The sequence below is a fragment of the Calliphora vicina genome, chromosome 5 (genome assembly GCF_958450345.1).
Source record: "Calliphora vicina chromosome 5, idCalVici1.1, whole genome shotgun sequence".
Classification (NCBI taxonomy): Eukaryota; Metazoa; Arthropoda; class Insecta; order Diptera; family Calliphoridae; genus Calliphora; species Calliphora vicina.
In genome coordinates, this window is record NC_088784.1 from 74,594,812 (window position 1) to 74,613,260 (window position 18,449).

At 29.1% G+C, this 18,449-nt stretch overlaps 1 protein-coding gene across 2 annotated transcripts in view; it reads right to left on the reverse strand.

The window, feature by feature from the left end:
- The window catches only part of LOC135960413 (protein qui-1), a 342,666-nt gene that overhangs the window by 67,268 nt on the left and 256,949 nt on the right, over nucleotides 1-18,449 (reverse strand). The window lies entirely within an intron of this gene.

Consider the following 18,449-nt stretch of genomic DNA (forward strand, 5'->3'; position numbering starts at 1 on the left):
TAATTCGGAAATTGTAAGAGATAAATAGCACACGCAAGCATATTTTTTCAAAAAATAGCCGTGCGCTTTCCAAAAATCGGATGGGAAACATAAAAATGGCATATGTTTAAATATTTTACATGTCCAAGGTACCCTACTTTGAGCCCCCGTAGCACCGCCCCTGCATAATTTGAAGGAGCCATTTTAATGATTTAAACTCAAGTACTCATTGCCCACGTGAAATTTTATACCTATCGGACCAGCCGTTTAGAAATGCCGGATTTATTTAAAAATTTTATTCTGACCCACTATCCACTGTATTAGAGCTAGTTAACCAACATTTATAATGTGGTCTTACTAGATTTGCGATTGGAACCAAAGTGCGTTTTGGCACTTGTTGCAACACATTTCTCAAGATTTTAGAAATTCACTTCAACTTAACAAATCAAATATTGAAATAACCCAATATTTGCTAAAATTCAGTTTATGAATTCCTTTCATAAACTGACCCCTTATCGAAGTCATATAAACTTTACAATTTATATTTCCTTCGCTAAGCTTAAAGCAATAGCAATAACAATTCTGTAAATAAAGGCAAAAACAACAATACATACAAGAAAAGTGTTCATTCATAAAGTCATTCATTTAATTTTCTTCATCATCTTTTCCAAAAACACAAACATTTAAATATTTGCAAATGTACAAATCGAAATGAAAACGTGCACTTTCCATGGCAACACCGTAATGACAGAATGACTGAAAGAGTAAGAGCCGCAGTGAAAGAGAACAAATACAAAATTTAATAACATTTATTTGCTGCTGTTATTATACATGTTGTTGTTGTTCTTGTTGCTGTTATTGTGAGTGTGTAATGCTTGTGTATTTGTTACAGTTTGAGAGATGGGTGGGTAGGTGAGTAGGTGGGTTGTAGGTTTTGTTGTGGTTGGAGTTGCATGACTGGTTGTTTAATGTTCAGTATAAAAGACAATTTCTGTAACATTTAATTTGTATGTCATTGTTGTCATACTGTATTATTGTTGTTTGTTATTGTTGTAATTGTTGTAGTTGTTGTCCTTGCTATTTGTTTGTTTGTATATTCATTCAATTGTATCCAAGAAGCATAAACAGACAAAGTTTATTATTGTATGCGCTTTAATTAAGAAAAACAAATGCTGACGACAATGACTCGATAGAAGGGCGGTAGATATAGACAATGGTCATCAACATCATCATCATTATCATCATCATGACGATGATGTTCTTGCTGTTGATGGTGATAATGACTTTACTGACTGTAGATTAAGGTGAAATATTTACTTAATGTTGTTTGCAGTTTCATTTGTATTTATTTAAATCAACAAATTGTTTAAATAAACATGTAAGTAATTGTTTTTATTGCCAACATGCTACTAAAAGGGAGAATTTGCTGGTAGTATAACGCAAATGTGTACGTTTAAATGTTTCCATTAGCTTTGTAAAACAGAACATTTAATTAATTTTAATAGATTTTTATTTAAAAGCTATTTCATTGCCAAGAATGTTTGATACTGTATAAAATATTTTAATGAATTGGAAACGTATACGTGATATTTAATGTGTATGCAAAAATAATCATACGCCTTGGACATACAAAATTTAAAGTTCTTCAGAATCTCGAAATTTTTTCACCATAAGTTTGTCATTTCGTTTGTAATTTCTATACGACCCCATAAAGTATATATATTCTGAATCGATATAGATAGCGACGTCGATATAGCCATTTCCGTCTGTCCGTCTGTATGTTGAAATCAACTTTCCGTAGCCCCCAAATAACTTACAAACATGATTGTTACATCAATATATCGGGAATTCTTCCCGCTCGGTTGCTATTTAAAATCGAGAAAATCGGCCAATAAATGGCTGAGATATACCGGGAGAACCTCGATTTTTGGCCTATTTTTTTATCCATATCTGGATTACTAAGTCATTAATATAGACAAATATAGATTTTGACCCATTCTATATTCAAATTACTATTTGGACCTACAATGGGTCAAAATCGGAAAAAAATATTTTTTACCTGATTTTTTTAACAAAAAAATTTTTTTCTCATAAATTATTTTCAATAATAAAATTAAAAAAAATATTTGGAAAAAAAACAATTTCGAAATAAAATTTTGAAATTTTTTTTTTTAAATTTTGTATTTTAAAGTATAATTTGGTACAGCAGAATAGACAATATGGATTTTTTTTATTTTTTTTTTATCCGAATTTTTTTTACCAAAAAGAATTTTTTCTCATAAATTTTTTTCAATAATAAAATTAAAAAAATAATTTTTAAAAAATTTGGAAAAAAAACAATTTCAAAATAAAAGTTTTTTTTAAAATTTAGATTTTTTTTTAAATTTTCAAAAACAATTTTGAATTTTTTTTTTTAAATTTTGTATTTTAAAGTATAATTTGTTGAAGATTCGGTACAGCAGAATAGACAATATCGATATCTAATGATAGATATTGCAAAGTCCATTGCAACGATGTTATAGTAAGTTGGACCTACAATGGTTCAAAATCGGGAAAAGTATTTTTTAATCCCGAATTTTGTTTTTCACCAAAAATTTTTTTTTTCATTAATTATTTTTTACTAATAAATACACCACCATAGTGGGGAGGGTATTATGCGTTTGTGCAGATGTTTGTAACGCCCATCTTAAAGTATACCGATCGATTTAGAATTACTTTCTGATTCGATTAAACGATGTCCGTCCGTCTGGCTGGCTAGCTGGCTGACTGACTGTCCATGTAAACCTTGTGCGCAGAGTACAGGTCGCAATTTTGAAGATATTTCGATAAAATTTGGTACATATAATTTTTTCGGCCCAAGGACGAATCCTATTGAAACTGGCCGAAATCGGTCCATTATTTCACCTAGCCCCCATACAAATGTCCTTCCGAAATTGGACTTTATCGGTCATAAATGTTTAATTTATAAATGTATCTCCACAAATTGTGCTCCAAATAAGTTTTACATATACAAAATTCATGTCACCAAATTTTGTTACGATCGGTTCATAATTAGTCATAGCTCCCATATAGACCCGCTTCCGAAAATCACTTTAACGTGCATAAATCGCTTAAAAATGTTGGTATACTCACAAAATTCAACATAGTTAACTTACATATAGACATAAATCACACGACCTAATTTCATGGTGATCGGTCCATAATTGGTCATAGGCCCCATATAAGGCCCACTTCCGAAAATCACTCAAAAATATAAATTATTGAAATTTTAAAAGAAAAATGTTTTAGCTCTTGTACTTAGTGTAGGGTATTATATGGTCGGTCTTGACCGAGCATACTTTTTTACTTGTTTTTTTTTTAAAAAATTTTAAAAAAATTTCAAAAATAATTTCGAAAAAACAAATTATTTTTAAAAAAATTTGTTTGTCTTATTTTAGAATTCACATAAACTGTTTGGGAATTATTAACAATAATAGACTAAAAGTCCCAAGTGGCCTATCTATTCATAGTTGTGACAAATGCGATGATTCTCTTAAGATTGAATGTGAGGCAAATGCCCACCATCTTCAGTTATGATACACAAATAATAGGGGCCATGGACTTATTATTGCTAATAGAGGTTGGAAACTTAATTTTAAGACGAGAATCTTTAGATAAGTTATGGATTTGATTTGTCGTGAATAGTTTCATGGGAAACCACATTTTCAGTTCATAAATATTTTTAATTTAAATTAATCACTGTGAATCCAGAAACAATGCATTATATATAGAATAGAAATCGTTGGACATTAAACAAGGATACATGTATTTCATTATTTATAGTGAATAATGAAACCATCAGGAAATTTAATATATCACAGTTAACCTTCAAATGTCATTTGAGGATGACTGAGTTCGAGCGAAGTCATATTGATAGCTGACAGTTAATAATTAGATTTTTTTATTATTATTTTTAAAAACAAACACAAACTGCGAAGCAGTTACACCCTGATTCTCTGGCGGGAATCGAACCCGCAACCCTCAGATTAATAGTTCAGCTCACTATCGACTGGTAATTAGATTAGTAGCATAAGAAGAGATAATGGAAGTTGACGGTCACAAATTCGGCAAAATCATGCAGTGCGATGAAGCTCAATTTTATCTTGAATCGGCATAATTTGATTTGTGATTTTTAAAAATCATATGCATCCACAACTAGTCTGTGTGTGGTGTAGTATGACACCGTCAGCCCAAAATCCACACCAAACATTGCCTTTTTCCCAAATTTTACAATTTTGTTTCTTGACGTCTCAATATAATTTGTCTCAATATAAATTGGGCGAAGCGTAGACCGAATAGAACACCATTCACGAAGAAGTATCTTTTGGAACACTCTTTATTGTCATTTAACCCATAATTTATATTTAAGTAAAATTTTTGTGCATTTAGTTAAACACCATCCTTTTCTAAATACTAAATAAGGTGGGATTTTATGCATATATTTTTTAGTAATATAAAAATAAGTTCCTATTTTTAGTGTCGTCCTTGAACACAAACAAATTCTCGTGTGCTTACAAAACAAAATGTTTTATTATAAAAAGCAACTGAATATAGCAACCAACTAAATAGTCATACGTAAATTCTCAGTCTTTGTTTTTTTTAAACAGAAAACTGTATATAATATTAAAAAGGAAAAACCATTCTTTAGGCATTAGTGTGCTACTAATTCTATGAAAGTTTAGTTCATTTTAATTTAGTAATTCTCAAAATATGTGGTTCAGGCGCAAGCCAGGTTTTGGGGATTTATCTTATATTGGTATATTGGTTAACAATAAATAATTTCAAAATTATTTCCACAAAATTTTCATTACTAAAAATGAATTATTTGATTTCACAAAACAAACTAAATATTACCAGTTTTCTAGGAAATTTGACAAAAAAATCCACGAAGAGATGTATAGAGTTACATATAAACTCAGAATATATTCTTCATGGGACCTTAGGAGAAAATAGTTGTCGGTGTCCAAAAAAGGTTTTTTTTTAGAATTATTGCTACGCATGTAGCAATGTAAATCTCAATCCAGTAGAGAGTGTTTAAGACAAAATTACTTTTAATTTTAAGATTGTTTTTTATTTTTTGCTTTAAAAATGGAATGAACCCTATAAATGGTCTTCCAATATGGATTTTCAGTTGATGGCGGCCATATTGTTGAAGCTACTTATGTCTAAAGCTGCCCACATACGGATGATTTGTGAGTGTGATTTGTTCGTGTTCCACTTGTTAATGGGGCTGTCCACGCACAAAATCACAAGTAATTGAAAATTTTCAATCACAGATCAGACGAACAAATCATTCCGTGTGTGGCCAGCTTAATTGGCTGTCATTTATTCAGTTTGTTTTGCAAAAATTCATGAAAATTATAAAATTGTTTTATCAAAATTGAAGTTATGTTCGGCCAAAGTACCGTAGGTTTTGTCCATTTCTGGTTAAATGGTCAACAAGTAAAATTGTCGAATTTGGGACGATACCAATCCACATGTTATTCAAGATTGAAAAAGTTCCATGAAAAAGTTCGGTCCATATTTCTTTGAGAACGATGTTGGCCAGGACATCGATAATTACCAACTTAGTTTGGCCTGAATTGGATAATAAGGACACCAACGAAATGTGGTTTAACAAGTAAGAGAGCTATATTCGGCTGTGACGAATCTTATTTTTTTTAAATATTTTTATTTATACAAATAAATTTTTTTTCCAAATTGTTTTTTGATTTTTTTTAAAAAAAGTTTTTTCTAAATTTTTGTTTTTAATTTTTAAGAAATTTTTTTTTTTTGGGAAATGAATTTATGATATTTATGAATTTTGACCCATTGTAGGCCCAACTTACTTATATACATCGTTGTAATGGACTTTGAAATATCTATCATTAGATATCCATATTGTATATATTAATGACTTAGTAATCCAGATAAAAACGATTAAGAAAGTATGGTCGGTCAAGCCCGACCATATAATACCCTACACTAAGTAAAAGAGCAAAAAAAAATTTTCTTTTAAAATTTCAAAAATTTATATTTTTGAGTGATTTTCGGAAGTGGGCCTTATATGGGGGCTATGACCAATTATGGACTGATCACCATGAAATTAGGTCGTGTGATTTATGTCTATATGAAAGTTAACTATGTTGAATTTTGTGTGTTTACCAATATTTTTAAGCGATTTATGCACGTTAAAGTGATTTACGGAAGTGGGCCTTATATGGGGGCTATGACCAATTATGGACCGATCACCATGAAATTAGTACGTGTGAGTTATGTCTATATGAAAGTTAAATATGTTGAATTTTATGTGTATACTAACATTTTTAAGAGATTTATGTACGTTAAAGCGATTTTCGGCAGCGGGTCTATATCGGAGCTATGACTAATTATGGACCGATCGTAACAAAATTTGGTGACATGCATTTTGTGTATATAAAACTTATTTGGAGCGGAATTTGTGGAGATACATATATTGTTAATGGGGCTGTCCACATGTACCAAATTTCATTGAAATATCTTCAAAATTGCGATCTGTACTCTGCGCACAAGGTTTACATGGACAGCCAGCCAGCCAGCCGGCCAGACGGACGGGCGGACGGACATCGCTTAATCGACTCAGAAAATGATTCTAAGTCGATCGGTATACTTTAAGGTGGGTGTTGGACTAATATTTTTGGGCGTTACAAACATCTGCACAAACCCATAATACCCTCCCCACTATGGTGGTATAAATAGGGCAAAAATAGAGGTTGTCCCGGTTTTTTCCTTATATCTCAGCCATTTATAGGCCGATTTTGTCGAATTTAAATAGCAACCGACGCGGAAGAATTCCCGATATATTGATGTATAAATCATGTACATATTTAAGTTATTTGGTGGGTACGGAAAGTTGATTTCAACATACAGACGGACAGACGGACATGGCTATATCGACTTCGCTATCTATAACGATCCAGAATATATATATATATATAGAATATATATATATATCCCACTCGCATCCCACTAAGGGACTAAAAATATCTTAAAGGAATGGACCTAGGCTTTCTTTTGAGCAAAAAAAAAAATTAAAAAAGGGCCCATATTGGAAAAAAATTTTGATTTTGCAAAAAAAAATTAAAAAATTGTATGTCTTGCGTTACAAAATATTTATTTTGATAGATATCCCACTCGCATCCCACTAAGGGACTAAAAATATCTTAAAGGAATGGACCTAAGCTTTCTTTTGACTACAAAAAAAATTTTAAAAAAAGGGCTCATTTGGAAAAAAAATCGTATTTGCAAAAAAAAAAGTCAAAAATTGTAAGTCTTGAGTTAAAAAATATTTATTTTGATAGATATCCCACTCGCATCCCACTAAGCGACCAAAAGGGTCTTCAAGGATAATATCTAAGCTTTTGTTTGACCTAAAAAAAAAGATTAAAAAAGGGTCCATTTTGAAAAAAAAAGTCAACAAAGTTTTTGATTTTGCAAAAAAAGTCAAAAATTTTATGTTTTGAGTTACAAAATATTTATTTTGATAGATATCCCACTCGCATCCCACTAAGCGACCAAGTAGGTGTTCAAGGAAAATATCTAAACTTTATTTTAAGAAAAAAAAAAAAAAAAAAAAAAAGGACGCATTTTAAAAAAAAGTCAAAAAAGTTTTTGATTTCGGAAAAAAAATATTAAAAATTTTTTATTTTTTTTCGAAAGATCGAAGAAATAGCTATCTATACTATTTGGGACACATTTTGCTAAGAACAATAGGTGATAAGTTACATGGATAAGAAAAAACCCCTGTTTGACCAAATTGTCAAAATTTTACCCCCTATAACTCAGAGAGTTCTCGACCGATGTTGTTGAAAAATTGTGTCTGAGTTACTATCCAATAGAGCTAACCTTGGTGCAAATTTCATCCCGATCGGAAGACATCGATTTCAAAAGTTGGTTCACTTGACATGAAATGCCCCATATACATTGTGTTTGCTTGTATGTAAAATAAACATGTAAAACTCTACAAACTGAATACAATTGTGCAATGCTTTTTTTCATGTTTCCTTTTAGAAACATGTTTTAAATTCTGAAAAATATCTGGTTACATTTCGTTAGCTGCTTTCAGATTCCATTGCCTCTGCTTGATATAGAGGCGGAACCATTCCAACTGAAGTTTACATAATTTGGGTTTAATTTTATACTTGTTCTGTGATGATTTTAGTTTTAAATGTTGAGCATATTGGCACTCTTTTGTCGAAATTATCCATGACCATTTTGCATAAATTTCTTTGAATTTTCTCCTTAAATGCGTGAGGTTACGAACTTAGTGACATAGACGTTTGACTTCAAATAGCCATATAAAAGAAATTCAATGGTGTAAAATCATACGATGCAGGGGACAATTTGATATAATAAACTGTAGTTGAATTGTATCATGAAATGTATGATATTCGGCTCTGTTTTGTAGATCTAATTTAGTCAGAAATAACTTATTATAATGTCGCTGTATCGAGCGCCATTTAAGTCGTTGCTTGGCCAGCAATTTTTTGGAAGAAGTAGGATCCAAATATGCCTAGAAGCCTATAATCCACACCAAAAAGTAACATGATGTGGATCAATCTCAATTTAACATTTGGTAAGATTTAACTTAACTTCTAGAATTATGCGGAATTTCATTGTGGGTAATTTATTCTGAAAAAGGTTTTAGGTTGTAATTCTTAAAAAGATTTATCTAAAGAGGTTTATATTGTAAATCAGCAGTTTAGGTTTCAAATCAGACCAAATGTTTGATATGTGTATATAATGAATATAAAAATGCACCAAAACATGAGATTTATTAATTTTAGTTCAAAATTTTAAAAACCGGTTAACCGAGTGATATTAACCGGTTCGCAAAAAACCGATCCGGTTTATAAACACTAAATATTATCCAATTTTTGTTCGATTCCAAACTATTATTATCTATTATTTTTTGTTTGTTTAAAAACGTCAATCTGTCTATTTTTTATTCGTTTTCAAATTTAACGGTTCACTTTTATTCGATTTCGGATGAACCAGTTAATTATTCGATTGCGAAATAGTAGGTTCTCTTTTATTCGATTACAAATGAGCGGATTTATTTTTTTTTTATTTGATTTCAAATTAAAAGGTTTACTTTTATACAAATTCGAATAAATTAGAAAATTATTCTTTCGATTCTAAATTAGTCGGATATATTTTATTCGATTACAAATGAATTGTTTAAGTTTTCATTTAAATTTGCATTCTATTCTATATCTGTTAATACAAAAAACCAATAACTATGGTTCTTTTTCATTAGATTTAAATGAACCGGTTTAATTTTAGCTCATTAATCGGATATTCTTTATTCGATTCCAAATGAATGGATTTATTTTTTATTCGATTCGAATACCATAGTCGGGTTTTATTCCAAGTTAATCAGCTTGCTTTTTATTGGATTTCAAATTTATCGGTTAACTTTTATTCGAACTCGAATGAACCAGTTAATTATTTTTATACGATTCTGAATTAATTGATTTTTTTAATCAATTATAAATTAATGGTTTAAATTTGTATTATGTTTATTATATTACATATTACCCAGTTATTTTTGATAAGATCTAAAGAACCTGTTCAGTTTTTATTCGATTCCAAATGAACGGATATATATTTTATTTGTTTGAAAAACATTTTTATTTGATTCCAAACTAACCGGATCACTTTTATGCGAAGTCGAATGAATCTCTTAATTATTTTTCCGATTCTAAATTAATCGGATATTTTTAATCGTTTAAATTTGCATTCTATTCCTTATATGTTGAAAAAGAACCATTTGTTATGGTTGTTTTTCATTTGATCAAAATGAAAATGAGCGGCATTTAAAGTCGTTGATTGGCTAGAAATTTTTTGGAAGAAGTAGGGTCCAAATATGCCTAGAAGCCTATAATACGCACCATAAAGTAACATGATGTGGATGCGTTTGTTTTTTTTGACGATAACATGCGAGTTCTCTAACAAAGCCACACAGAGAAAACAGATTCGTTATAGCAACCGAATTTGTTGCCAATCGAATGATGCGGTTGCACACATAGAATTTTTCAGTTCTAACAATAGTAAATCAGTTGATAAAGAAGAATTTCAGTTGAGGCAACCAAACTTTAAAATTATTTTGCTCGAACTGTAGCCTCCAAATTTTCATTACTTTTGAAATATTGTTCTGCAATGAAAGGGAGTTTTTCCCGTTCTCACGTGTAAGGCTCCATTTTAACTATCCCTAAACAGTCAGCTGTCAAACTGTATTTACTAATTGGCAGTAGTTTACTACACAAATTGCTACAAATTAAAAGTGTAAGTAAATTTTAGAATACCCTTTAAATGTAAATGTGTGGGGTAAAAAGTAAAAATAAAATTTATTGCTGCTGTCGGTCCATCCAAATTATTAAACAAAATAAAATAAAACTTTTTGTAATTTAGTTTGCTGCCATACTAAACCAAATTGCAATTAAGTACATGTAAAATTTATGGCAAAACAAAATTTTTTGTGCAAAATACTTGCATAATGATTTTTAAGGAATTATTTAGTAAGCAAGAGTAATGTTGTTAAAAGAAGTTTTGGGCAGGGACAACAGAACTTGAGAAAATCTAATTTATTAACAGAGTGTCTTAAAAGTGTACTGAATATACTATCTACATATACAGTGGTTTACAATATAAGGGAAACATTTTATGACATCTACTATATAAATAAATATGCTGTGCTATAATTCTCTCTCAAATATGTTATTTTACTAAGAAAAAAACTTCTTAACAAATTATTTTCACACTTATGTCACATATTGTCTGAACTCAAACAATCTCTTGCTTCCGCTTAAGAAATTTTAACACGTTTTGAGCATAAATTGACAGTTTGTAGGATGCACCAAATGGGTACTTCACATCTCACTCCCATAGTCTTATGCTCTCATTTCCATTATGTGTCTATTGTGTCTGAAATAATTGCAAGTAATTTGTATGATTTTCCTTTCTTTTCCATTATAACAACTATGTATTGTAGCAGAGTTACAACAGCTGATGCTTATTGTTGTGGAAAATGGAAGGAAAAACTTTTTTTTTTTTTTTTTCTAAAAATCATTATTTCCTCCATTGTTATTGTTGGCCTCTAAGAGTTGAAAGTATTTACAAAAATAATTAGAAATTAAACAAGACGACAGAATCAGCAAATTGCAAATGGGCAAAAAAGCAAAAAAAAAACACACAAAATTAAGAACATTTTATAATAGTTTCTAGTTGTTTTTGAGTTGTAGGATCAAAATAAAAGAAAAGAAAATTTCATTAAAAGATTAGACTTGAAAAAGAAATTGAAATAATTTTAAGTTTTTCTTTCTTTTTTTTTTGTTTATAATTAAAAGGTATTACAATATAACCTACATACAACGACAAAAGCTTAGAATTGAAGTTTGGAGTATTTTAGAGGGTTGTAAACTAAAGTGAAGAATTTGTTCATACAAAAACTTTAAGATATAAACTATTTTAAGGTTTGGTTCAACAAATTGAGACTTTTTGATCTGAAAGGGCATATTCAGTAGATCATATTTGTAGAATAAACTTATAGTCCAGCTGGTCTGAATTTTTTTTTACAGTGGGTCAAAGTTTTAATTTTTTGATCGAAGTTGGCATTATACTAACTGAAAAAAACGTTGTAAGTTAATATCTGAGAGAATTCTTATTGTCAGCGTTATATTGTAGAATTTTATGGGGATCAATTTTATGGAAGATCTTATCTCCTCTCTTTAAAATAAATATCTCTTGAACTAAAAGAGATAATTTACATATATTTTGTAGATCTCCTTATGGACTATTTACATTTTAAATTTCGGCTCATTCGGATCATACTTGGATTTTTGAAGATATTTTTAAAAAATGTGACACCCGATATGGCGTGTAATTTTGCTAATTAAGCGTAAAGGGCTCTATTTACAACTTTTGTGTCTTTGGTGACCCCCAATGAAATTTTACGGCAAAAAGTTTCGTATAATATTTTAATCCTTAAATTACCTTTTTGAAAGGACTTTTTTAAATTTTCTCGAAAAAGGGGTCAATTTGACACCTAAAGATGGGAGATAAGTGGTTAAGATCTTCCACAAAAATTATCCCCATAAAATTCCACAATATAACTCTGACAATAAGAATTCTCTCAGATATTAACTTATCTTTTTCAGTATTTTCTTAAAAACCAGAGTTTTCACTATTTTCATAAAAATGGTTCTTTCGTCAGTGCTTTCTAAAATAATCGATTCTGTTTTCCAATTTTTTCTAACAAAATTGGTATTTTTAAACTATTGATTGTTAAATCACTCCTTTATGTTCTTCTAAAAAAACCGGTTCCTTTTTCACTATTTTCTAAACAAACCAGTTATTTTTCATTATTTTCTAAAAAATAAGCTATTTTTCAACATTTTTTAAAAGAATCGGAACTTTCTTAAGGAACATGTTCATTTTTCCACTAATTGCTAAAGAAAACCTATTCCTTTTTAAGTACATATGCGTTTTCTAATGAATCCTTTAAATTTTTATTGTACTACAAATTAATCGGATCTTTTTATTCGATTCGAAATGAACGAATATATTTTTTATTCGATTAAAAACATGAATTGGTTAACTTGCTATATGATAACAAAATTAACCTGTTTTTTAACCTGTTTTTTTTAATTTACAATCGAATTATTCATTCGATTGTAAATTAATTTGAGCATTTTTATTCGATTACAAATGAATCGATTAAATTTACATTTAAATTTACATTCTATTCTATATCTATTGAAAAGGAACCAACTATAATGGTTCTTCTGTAGTCGATCTAAATGAACCTGTAAAATTTTTGCTCGATTCTGAATTAATCGGATATTTTTTATACGATTAGAATACCTGAATCGGTTTACTTTTTTGGATTACAAATTTTACTTTTATTAGAATTCGAATGAACCAATTATTATTATTATTATTTGATTAAAAATTAATCGGGTTTTTTAATCAATTATAAATTAATTGTTTAAATATTTATCCTATTTATTCTATTACATATTACCCGGTTCTTTTTTATTCGATCTAAAGAATCTGTTCAGTTTTTATTCGATTGCAAATTAATCGGTTCTTTTTATATGATTCCAAACGAACCGGATCACTTTTATGCGAAATAATGCCAATGAATCAGTTAATTATTCTTTAGATTCTAAATTAATCTGATATTTTTTATTCGATTTAAATTTGCATTCTATTACATATCATTTGATAAAGAACCAACTATTATATTTCTTTTTCATTCCATCTAAATGAACTGTTTTACTTTGTTCTCGATTATAAGTTAATCGGATATTCTTTATTCCATTCCAAATGAACGAATATATTTTTTATTCGATTCGAAATCCTGAATTGGTTTTCTTTTTATTGTATTCCAAATTAATCCGTTCACTTTTATTCGAATTCGAATGAATTAGTTAATTATTTTTATTTGATATCAAATTAATCGGTTTTTTTGAATCAATTATAAATTAATCGTTTAAATTTTTATTATATTTATTATATTACTGAACATGTTCTTAAGATTGAATCAAAAACGAACAGGGTAATTCTTTTTGATTCGATCTTAAGAATATGTTCAGTTTTCATTCGATTACAAATTATTTGGTACTTTTTTCGATTCTAAATGAATGGATACATTTTTTTTCGATTAAATATATCAATTGGTTAAATTTTTATTTGTTTCCAATTTAACCGGATCACTTTTATGTAAATTCTAATGAACCAGTTAATTATTCATTCGATTCTAAATTAATCGGATATTTTTTATTCGATTGCAAATCAATGGTTTAAGTTTGCATACCTGTTGAAAATGAACCAACTATTGTTTTTGAATCAATTAAAAATTAATCGTTTATATTTTTATTCAAATTATTCTATTACATTCTACCCGATTGTTTTTTTATTCGATCTAAAGAACCCGATCAGTTTTTATTCGACTGCAAATTTTAATCGGTTATTTTTTATACGATTCCAAATGATTTTTTTATTTTATAAAAACATGAATCGGTTAACTTTTTATTGGATTCCAATTAATTATTCTTTTGATTCTAAATTAATCGGATATTTTTTATTCGATACAAAGAAGCGTTTAAATTTTCATTTCAATTTGCATGTTGAAAAAGAACCAGCTATTATGAATCTTTTTCATTCGATCGAAATGAACCGTTTTAATTTTTGCTCAATTCCAAATTATTTCAAATGAGCGAATTATTATTTATTCGATATTCTTTATTGGATTTCAAACTAATCGGTTCACTTTTATTCGAACTCGAATGAATTTGATTCAAAATTAATTGTTTTTTTTAATCAATTATAAAATAATAGTTTATATTTGTATTATATTTATTCTATTACATATTTCGTTTCTATCTAAAGAACGAATTTATTTTTTATTCGATTAGAAAACCTGAAAAGGTTTGCTTTTTATTTGATTCCAAATTAACCGGTTCACTTTTATGCGAATTCGAATTAACCTATTAATTATTTTTATTAGATTCGAAATTCGATTTACATGAACCTGTTAAAATTTATTCGATTAAAAAAGTCAATCGGTTCACTTTTTGTTCGATTCCGGTTAATCGGTTATTTTTTTATTTGATTCCAAATTTACAGGTTCGAATGAACCAGTTTATTATTCATTCGATTCTAAATTAATTGGTTATATTTTATTCGATTAGAAATTACAGGCAAATCCCGGTATAACGAATCTCGCTTTAACGAAAATCCGATTTAACGCACGGTCAAATTCGTAACATTGACCACCTTATATAACGAACGTTTCAAAAATTGTATGCTCGATATAACGAATGATGAGAAAAAACAAACAAAATCAAACAAACGACCAAATTTTTAACATTGACAACCTTTATAGCGAATATTTCGAAAATTGTACTCTCAATATAACGAACAGAACGTATAAAAAACAAAAGTAGCAAAGAATGTAAAAATAAGAAAATAAGTCGTTACAGTACCGTTTTCAATGGTTACTTTCTGTAATAATAGCTGCTGTCATTTTATCTATAGTGGTGTAATTGCTTGTTTTGAAAGATTTCGTTCGCATTCTAAGCGAAAGAAACCTGATTCCTTCACATAAACATGAAATTAAGGAACGAAATCTAAAAAAAAAAAAAAATTTTGATGAATGAATGACATATGGAATAACAAACATTTTATGGTGGCTACGTTTTTCCTGTAAATTACACTAGTTTACAATGTTTTTGCTCATGAATTGAAACATATGGGGATTTGTGTAATTAGGTCTTCTAACTTCGGAAAAAATATTAAAAAAATCCTGGACGTCAAACTTTTGAGATATTTCTTAAAAACGAAACATATAAAAATTTACATTAAATTAGTACAAAAAAATTAAAAGTGAAGTGTTTTAGTCCTCTTTTTATAATTATTTTCATTTGTCTCCCTCACGACACTCCCACAGTAGTCTCCTAGCATATTCTGATCCCAAAAACCTTGATAATTCCTCTCGAAAATCTTCAAATCTTGATGGAAACGCTCTCCATGTTCGTCACTCATGTGTCGGAGGTTTTCCGGGAAAAAATCCACATGAGAATGTAAAAAGTGAATTTTGAGGGATATATTTACACCCATTAGTTCAAAATTATGTAATAAATTCGCAACAATATCTTTGTAATTTTGACTTTTCTTATTCCCCAAAAATTCTTGAACAACAAGTTTAAAAGAATTCCATGTTGCATTTTCAACGTCGGTTAATAGACACTCAAATTTGGTATCAACCAAAATGTTTCTTATTTGAAGACCCACAAATATCCCTTCTTTTAGTTTAACCTCAGAAAGACTCGGGAACACGCTGCATAAATATTCAAATGCTGGTTTTGTCTTATCTAAAGCTTTTACGAAATTTTTTAATGTAAATAAGCATTTTGCAGTGTTTGTGTTATAGGAAAACCTTGATTTGACTGAATAATTTTTCCGCAAATAAAACAAAAATGGTCTGGGTTTATTTTACACTTTCTAGAAGACATTTTAAAATAGTTTTTACTTTAGAGTTTTGTATTTAATAGCGATTTATTAACGTTTATCTATAGGAAAGATGTACTTTTAAACAGTATTTATTTTTTTCCCGTTCATTTTTTTTGGAATTTGTCAAAAGAATACAACTCTGAAAGTGTCTAGTAGCTTCGCCAGAGTGTTATGTACCCAAAAACGATGTAAATACCTAATTACCACAATTCGGTACACTACAGTATGCATTAGTAGTACTCAGGTCAGGGCAAAAATAAAAACCCATATATCTCAAAATTTGGACGTATAGAAGGGAAACAAAAAATGGTCAATTAACTAGCGTCCTTAGCTCTTCTCGAAAATATAAGTTTCATTCCATGAGCAAACAAAAATGTTTGATTTGTAAACTAGTGTTATCTTTACTCAAATTAAGTGGAATCTGGAATCTTCCAAATCTGTTTTTTTTAAATGTTTGTCGCTGATATGAATCATTTTCAGAATCGAAATCCCTTGCAATGAAAGCTTTATTAATCGTGGATAATGCACCAAGCCATCCTCCAGAAGAACAATTAGTAAAAACTACTAAAGATATAGAGTAACTTCGGGTATTGTGGACTATGCGTCTAATGTGGACCAGTGTTTTTTTTCAGAAACTATTGAAGGTATGATAAAACTGATTTGTCGTACATTTTACAATTTGTTTGAAACGACAATTGCACATTTGCTTTCATGAGTAATTGATATGTTGGCTATTTATTCTTGTATTGAAATTAATGCGCGTGCTCAACATTTTTTTCTGCTCAAGTAAGAAACAAAATTTGGTACAGTTACTTTGTAGAATTTAATGTTTGGTTGTTTTATATAGTTTAAGTGGACACGTAGTTTTGCATATATTTGATAAGAATTTAAGCACATTTAGATTATTAGGTAAAAATATTTTTTTACCACTGTAACCCAAGTTCGTGTAATGTGGACCACTTAAATTACTTGATTATGTACTACTGGTCCATATTACCCGACAATAAGTATGTACTTTGTAAGCAATCTATCTAAGACAAGAACGCGACTTTTTAGTTTGTATTAATAAAAATATATTGAAATTAAATTTTTTAATCATTCATGATTAGCTGGTTCATGAATTTTATGTATTAAATACTAGTCCACATTACCCTCATATAGTGGTCCATATTACCCTCCAATTTTTTTAATGCTGGTTTTTGGGTTCCTTACAATATTTTCACATAAATTTTTTATCCTTTAACGGAAAAAATATTCAACTGCAAAAATCATTAGAGAATACATTAGCTAATTTATTGCTTCACAACTCTTTTAATATCCATATATATTGTGGCCAAAATTTAGAAAAAACAAAACGGTAGTCCACATTACCCGAAGTTACTCTACAAATTTGGGCGATATTCATGCCTCTTAATGTCACACCGCTCATCCAACCTAGGGATCAAAACGACATAGTTAAATTCCAAAATAGAAAAAGTTGTCCAAAATTAAAAAAAAAACATCTCGTATAACGAATTTTTCAATTTAACGAATGGGCCTGACAACATATCGTTCGTTATACCGGGATTTGCCTGTAATTGTTTAAATTTATATTCTACTCCATATTAACGAGTTTTTTGATTCGGCCTGAATGAACCTGTTAAAATTTATTCGATTTAAAGTTAATTTTTATTCGATTTCGAATGAATGAATTAATTATTTTTATTATATATTCAATTTTAAACTAACCGATTGCCTTTTTATTTGATTCCAAACTATTGGGTTCTTTTTTTATTCGATTCTAAATAAACCGATTAATTTATAATCCGTTTACATATGTGTTCGAGTTCTCGTTATATGATTGGTTCTAAATTGTACATTAGTCTGAGACACGCACGTATCCAGGTCAACCATTTGATGGGAAAAATAAGTTAAAATTTATTTTACATTTTTCTTCTTTTGTTTTTTTATATTTAAACGTTTTGGTTTTGGAGGGGATTTTTTTATTGAAAACATATTTGAGTTTCTAAGTTAAAACTTTTTAAATTAGGTAGTTACGAGCTAAAATAGGTTCCAAAGTTTATTTTTCATACAAAATCATATGATAATCAAATCACAATGGGTCTGATTTGATAGTAAGTAGAAAATACTGTGTATTTTCTGAACCACTGCACCGATTGCAATGAAGTGTGGGTGAAAATTATTGTAATTGATTCCAGATTTCATAAAATTTACTTCGTATCCATCCTGTTTTAATAATACATGAGATACAGGATGTCAAAATCCACCACTAAGACGAGCACCGATAGTTTGTCCGCTGTGGTTAATTAAAAATCTTTTATTACTAGAAAATACTAGAAAAGTGTTGGTTGGTTTTTGAGGTAGTTTAGTACATGCGAATAATCAAGAATAATTAA